Raw genomic sequence first — 7,606 nt, 5'->3', positions numbered from 1 at the left:
TTCAACAAGATGACAAAGCAGTCATGAAGACATTGATCAGCTAGTGTTCTTGTTAACTGCATTGAAGTAAATTTCAGTATAAAAACAATATTGTAACATATTCTATTATTATATTGTGAGGGGAACATTCTGACCTCTAACAGAAATATTTCATAATGAGCATTCAAATTTAACTGACAAGCCATTTCCTGAAAACGTTTTAAAATTCAATGTTTTAGTCGAGACAATTTTTGTCATTTATTTAGTTACTGATGAGTAACTACAGTTTTCAGATAAAAATGCTTCTTCTTGACATAATGTGAAATAATTTTAACATATTAGTTTTTAAAAAAACAGGTAGTTTACAAACAAAGTGGAGGGGAACCTATTTTGTTTGCTCCGTTTCTTATTATCATTATTATTCGGCTTTCTTCGATCTTTCAATTATGGACTTGTCCAGCGATTTCCTCCTAAAGCACTGGTTTTAAGTACATAAATGTCGGTATTGATGTCTTCACTTTGATAGATATTTGTGTGTTAATGATTACATTTATTAACAAAACACAACTTGTATGTCCCATTAAAAAGGAAGAAACTTTTCTTAATGTGAGTGTGTGTGTGTGTTTCACATGGTTTTCAAATTAATTTGTGGGAATTATTTCATGGAAATATGTAAAATCCTCAATAAACAGGAGTTTTTGTTGGATTTTGTTTGATTGTTGATTATTTTATGGACTACAACAAATCTACTTTATAACAAAGATGCTTTAGTTTTGTATACAATAGAGATTTGTACTAAAATAATTTTACACAGTTTTTGAATTGTACCTCAGCAGAAGCTAAGGTGACACTGTCGAAAGACATCAAAAACTAAATTACAATTAGAACAGCACGATTATAGATACATGTAGGTTTATGTTCGAGCTTGATACTTACAGACATATTGTATGACTGAATTTCTCCAGGAAATTCAGCCCCTTATAGTCGAGGGCCTCGCAGATTTTGGGATGTTTTTGAACAGTTGAATTATGAATTATGTAAACATTGTTTTACACAACCATTCAACATTGGCATTTCGATGACTAGTACATTATGTCATCTTCATTACACAACAGAACGTAACATAGCGAAAAGAATCTTTACATAAATCATACATTCCAACTGAAGAATAAAAAAAGTTATGAATTATTTTGAAGGGCAGTAACATGGTGATGTTGCAACAATGATGATGTAGCTTGGAACACAGAACATCTGATAGTTTTTAAACTTTGTACAGACTTCTACTCAACTTCATAATAATTGGTAAAATAGCAGTGGTTTTGTTTTTAACTCATAAAAGTTGGTTATTCTTGTGTGGTAGTATTTGACTTCATTGTTTTTTTAGTGGTAAAGAGTCCATGTCTTATGTGGTAGTATTTGACTAGAATGGACACACTAATGTTTCTTTAGTGGTCAAGAGTCCATGTCTTGTGTGGTAGTATTTGACTAGAATGGACACATTGAGGTTTCTTTAGTGGTCTAGAGTCCATGTCTTGTGTGGTGGTATTTGACTAGAATGGACACATTGAGGTTTCTTTAGTGGTCAAGAGTCCTATGTCTTGTGTGGTAGTATTAGACTAGAATGGACACATTGAGGTTTCTTTAGTGGTCAAGAGTCCATGACTTGTGTGGTAGTATTTGACTAGAATTGACACATTCTTGTTTCTTTAGTGGTCAAGAGTCCATGTCTTGTGTGGTAGTATTAGACTAGAATGGACACATTGAGGTTTCTTTAGTGGTCAAGAGTCCATGTCTTGTGTGGTAGTATTAGACTAGAATGGACACATTGAGGTCTCTTTAGTGGTCAAGAGTCCATGACTTGTGTGGTAGTATTTGACTAGAATGGACACATTGAGGTTTCTTTAGTGGTCAAGAGTCCATGTCTTGTGTGGTAGTATTTGACTAGAATGGACACATTGAGGTTTCTTTAGTGGTCAAGAGTCCATGTCTTGTGTGGTAGTATTAGACTAGAATGGACACATTGAGGTTTCTTTAGTGATCAAGAGTCCATGTCTTGTGTGGTAGTATTTGACTAGAATGGACACATTGAGGTTTCTTTAGTGGTCTAGAGTCCATGTCTTGTGTGGTGGTATTTGACTAGAATGGACACATTGAGGTTTCTTAAGTGGTCAAGAGTCCATGACTTGTGTGGTAGTATTTGACTAGAATCGACACATTCTTGTTTCTTTAGTGGTCGAGAGTCCATGTCTTGTGTGGTGGTATTTGACTAGAATGGACACATTGAGGTTTCTTTAGTGGTCAAGAGTCCATGTCTTGTGTGGTAGTATTAGACTAGAATGGACACATTGAGGTTTCTTTAGTGGTCAAGAGTCCATGACTTGTGTGGTAGTATTTGACAAGAATGGACACATTGAGGTTTCTTTAGTGGTCACGAGTCCATGTCTTGTGTGGTAGTATTAGACTAGAATGGACACATTAAGGTTTCTCTGGTCAAGAGTCCATGACTTGTGTGGTAGTATTTGACTAGAATGGACACATTGAGGTTTCTTTAGTGGTCAAGAGTCCATGTCTTGTGTGGTAGTATTTGACTAGAATGGACACATTGAGGTTTCTTTAGTGGTCAAGAGTCCATGTCTTGTGTGGTAGTATTAGACTAGAATGGACACATTGAGGTTTCTTTAGTGATCAAGAGTCCATGTCTTGTGTGGTAGTATTTGACTAGAATGGACACATTGAGGTTTCTTTAGTGGTCTAGAGTCCATGTCTTGTGTGGTGGTATTTGACTAGAATGGACACATTGAGGTTTCTTTAGTGGTCAAGAGTCCATGTCTTGTGTGGTAGTATTAGACTAGAATGGACACATTGAGGTTTCTTTAGTGGTCAAGAGTCCATGACTTGTGTGGTAGTATTTGACTAGAATCGACACATTCTTGTTTCTTTAGTGGTCAAGAGTCCATGTCTTGTGTGGTAGTATTAGACTAGAATGGACACATTGAGGTTTCTTTAGTGGTCAAGAGTCCATGACTTGTGTGGTAGTATTTGACTAGAATTGACACATTCTTGTTTCTTTAGTGGTCGAGAGTCCATGTCTTGTGTGGTAGTATTTGTCTAGAATGGACACATTGATGTTTCTTTAGTGGTCACGAGTCCATGTCTTGTGTGGTAGTATTAGACTAGAATGGACACATTAAGGTTTCTCTGGTCAAGAGTCAATGACTTGTGTGGTAGTATTTGACTAGAATTGACACATTCTTGTTTCTTTAGTGGTCAAGAGTCCATGTCTTTTGTGGTAGTATTAGACTAGAATGGACACATTGAGGTTTCTTTAGTGGTCACGAGTCCATGTCTTGTGTGGTAGTATTAGACTAGAATGGACACATTAAGGTTTCTCTGGTCAAGAGTCCATGACTTGTGTGGTAGTATTTGACTAGAATTGACACATTCTTGTTTCTTTAGTGGTCAAGAGTCCATGTCTTGTGTGGTAGTATTTGACTAGAATGGACACATTGAGGTTTCTTTAGTGGTCACGGGTCCATGTCTTGTGTGGTAGTATTTGACTAGAATGGACACATTGAGGTTTCTTTAGTGGTCACGAGTCCATGTCTTGTGTGGTAGTATTTGACTAGAATGGACACATTGAGGTTTCTTTAGTGGTCAAGAGTCCATGTCTTGTGTGGTGGTATTAGACTAGAATGGACACATTGAGGTTTCTTTAGTGGTCAAGAGTCCATGTCTTTTGTGGTAGTATTTGACTAGAATGGACACATTCTTGTTTCTTTAGTGGTCAAGAGTCTATGTCTTGTGTGGTAGTATATGACTAGAATGGACACATTGAGGTTTCTTTAGTGGTCAAGAGTCCATGTTTTGTGAGGTGGTATTTGTCTAGAATGGACACATTGAGGTTTCTTTAGTGGTCAAGAGTCCATGTCTTGTGTGGTAGTATTTGACTAGAATGGACACATTGAGGTTTCTTTAGTGGTCAAGAGTCCATGTCTTATGTGGTGGTATTTGACTAGAATGGACACATTGAGATTTCTTTAGTGGTCAAGAGTCCATGTCTTGTGTGGTAGTATTAGACTAGAATGGACACATTGAGGTTTCTTTAGTGGTCAAGAGTCCATGTCTTGTGTGGTAGTATTTGACTAGAATGGACACATTGAGGTTTCTTTAGTGGTCAAGAGTCCATGTCTTGTGTGGTAGTATTAGACTAAAATGGACACATTCTTGTTTCTTTAGTGGTCAAGAGTCCATGTCTTGTGTGGTAGTATTAGACTTAAATGGACACATTAATGGTTCTAGTAGTCAAGAGTCCATGTCTTGTGGTATTTTGAAAATTACAATTAAAGAAATTAAAGAAAGTTATTCAATTTTATTTTGGATTAATTAGTCATATTTTAGCTTACTGTTATTCAATATAGCATCGTCTCTGCAGCAAAAATTCTTTCATTTCTTTAAATCATGAATAAAGTTATTTCACACTATAAATATTGCAGAGAAAGATTTTATTTTAATAATTATAAATTACAAACCTTGCTGTTGAATAAATTCTTTTAATTTCTTTATTCAAAATGTTAATTTATATATGTTACCTCTTAAGACGGACAATACACATTGTGATAGAGGGCGCCACTGTCCATTTGTTCTGCTTAAGATATCGTTGAACTTAATTATTTTTATACCATTTAAGCAATTATTGAGCTTAATAAAATACCGCTTTAGAATTTTACCACTTAAGAACCGTACCACTTAAGATAAGTTCCACCTAAGGTCAGTATGTGGGTACGTCCGTCCGTCCGTCCGTCCGTCGTCCGTCCGTCCGTCGTCCGTCAACATTTGCTTCAAATCGCTACTAGTCAAAAAGTTCTTATTGGATTTTGACCAAATTCGGCCAGAAACATCCTTGGCAGAAGGGGAACAGATTTTGCATAAATGGTGACTCTGACCCCCGAAGGGCCAAAGGGGCGGGGCCCAATAGGGGAAATAGAGGTAATTCCTTTAAATCGCTACTAGTCATAAAGTTATGAATGGATTTGAACCCAATTTGGTCAGAAACATCCTTGGGGGAAGGGGAACAGATTTTGCATAAATGGTAGCTCTGACCCCGGAGGGGCCAAAGGGACGGGGCCCAATAGGGGAAATAGAGGTAATTCCTTTAAAGCGCTACTAGGCATAAAGTTATGAATGGATTTGAACCCAATTTGGTCAGAAACATCCTTGGCAGAAGGGGAACAGATTTTGCATAAATGGTGACTCTGACCCCAGAGGGGCCAAAAGGGCGGGGCCCATTAGGGGAAATAGAGGTAATTCCTTTAAATCGCTACTAGTTGTTAAGTTATGAAGGGATTTGAACCCAATTTGGTCAGAAACATCCTTGGGAGAAGGGGAACAGATTTTGCATAAATGGTGACTCTGACCCCCGAGGGGCCAAAGGGGCGGGGCCCAATAGGGGAAATAGAGGTAATTCCTTTAAATCGCTACTTGTCATAAAGTTATGAATGGATTTGAACCCAATTTGGTCAGAAACATCCTTGGGGGAAGGGGAACAGATTTTGCATAAATGGTGACTCTGACCCCCGAGGGGCCAAAGGGGCGGGGCCCAATAGGGGAAATAGAGGTAATTCCTTTGAATCACTACTAGTCATAAAGTTATGAATGGATTTGAACCCAAGTTGGTCAGAAGCATCCTTTGGGGAAGGGGAACAGATTTTGCATAAATGGTAGCTCTGACCCCAGAGGGGCCAAAGGGGCGGGGCCCAATAGGGGAAATAGAGGTAATTCCTTTAAATCGCTACTTGTCATAAAATTATGAATGGATTTGAACCCAATTTGGTCAGAAACATCCTTGGTGGAAGGGGAACAGATTGTGCATAAATGGTGACTCTGACCCCCGAGGGGCCAAAAGGGCGGGGCCCAATAGGTGAAATAGAGGTAATTCCTTTGAATCGCTACTAGTCATAAAGTTATGAATGGATTTGAACCCAATTTGGTCAGAAACATCCTTGGGGGAAGAAGAACAGATTTTGCATAAATGGTGACTCTGACCCCAAAGGGGCCAAAGGGGCGGGGCCCAATAGGGGAAATAGAGGTAATTCCTTTAAATCGCTACTAGTTATTAAGTTATGAATGGATTTGAACCCAATTTGGTCAGAAACATCCTTGGGGAAGGGGAAGAGATATTGCATAAATGGTGACTCTGACCCCAAAGGGGCGGGGCCCAATAGGGGAAATAGGGGTAATTATTTTAAATCGCTACTAATCATAAAGTTATGAATGGATTTGAACCCAATTTAATTAGAAACATCCTTGGGGGAAGAAGAACAGATTTTGCGTAAATGGTGACTCTGACCCCAAAGGGGCCAAAGGGGCGGGGCCCAAAAGGGGAAATAGAGGTAATTCTTTTAAATCACTACTAGTCATACAGATTTGAATGGATTTGAACCCAATTTTGTCAGAAACATCCTTGGGGGAAGGGGAACAGATTTTGCATAAATGGTGACTCTGACCCCAGAGGGGCCAAAGGGACGGGGCCCAATAGGGGAAATAGAGGTAATTCCTTTAAATCGCTACTAGTCATAAAGTTATGAATGGATTTGAACCCAATTTGGTCAGAAACATCCTTGGCAGAAGGGGAACAGATTTTGCATAAATGGTGACTCTGACCCCAGAGGGGCCAAAAGGGCGGGGCCCATTAGGGGAAATAGAGGTAATTCCTTTAAATCGCTACTAGTTGTTAAGTTATGAAGGGATTTGAACCCAATTTGGTCAGAAACATCCTTGGGAGAAGGGGAACAGATTTTGCATAAATGGTGACTCTGACCCCCGAGGGGCCAAAGGGACGGGGCCCAATAGGGGAAATAGAGGTAATTCCTTTAAATCGCTACTTGTCATAAAGTTATGAATGGATTTGAACCCAATTTGGTCAGAAACATCCTTGGGGGAAGGGAAACAGATTTTGCATAAATGGTGACTCTGACCCCCGAGGGGCCAAAGATGCGGGGCCCAATAGGGGAAATAGAGGTAATTCCTTTGAATCACTACTAGTCATAAAGTTATGAATGGATTTGAACCCAATTTGGTCAGAAACATCCTTCGGGGAAGAAGAACAGATTTTGCATAAATGGTGACTCTGACCGCAAAGGGGCCAAAGGGGCAGGGCCCAATAGGGGAAATAGAGGTAATTCCTTTAAATCGCTACTAGTCATAAAGATTTGAATGGATTTGAACCCAAGTTGGTCAGAAGCATCCTTTGGGGAAGGGGAACAGATTTTGCATAAATGGTAGCTCTGACCCCAGAGGGGCCAAAGGGGCGGGGCCCAATAGGGGAAATAGAGGTAATTCCTTTAAATCGCTACTTGTCATAAAATTATGAATGGATTTGAACCCAATTTGGTCAGAAACATCCTTGGTGGAAGGGGAACAGATTGTGCATAAATGGTGACTCTGACCCCCGAGGGGCCAAAAGGGCGGGGCCCAATAGGTGAAATAGAGGTAATTCCTTTGAATCGCTACTAGTCATAAAGTTATGAATGGATTTGAACCCAATTTGGTCAGAAACATCCTTGGGGGAAGAAGAACAGATTTTGCATAAATGGTGACTCTGACCCCAAAGGGGCCAAAAGGGCGGGGC

This window comes from Pecten maximus, chromosome 15, assembly GCF_902652985.1.
Source record: "Pecten maximus chromosome 15, xPecMax1.1, whole genome shotgun sequence".
Taxonomy (NCBI): Eukaryota; Metazoa; Mollusca; class Bivalvia; order Pectinida; family Pectinidae; genus Pecten; species Pecten maximus.
Note: the sequence above shows the minus strand (reverse complement) of the source record.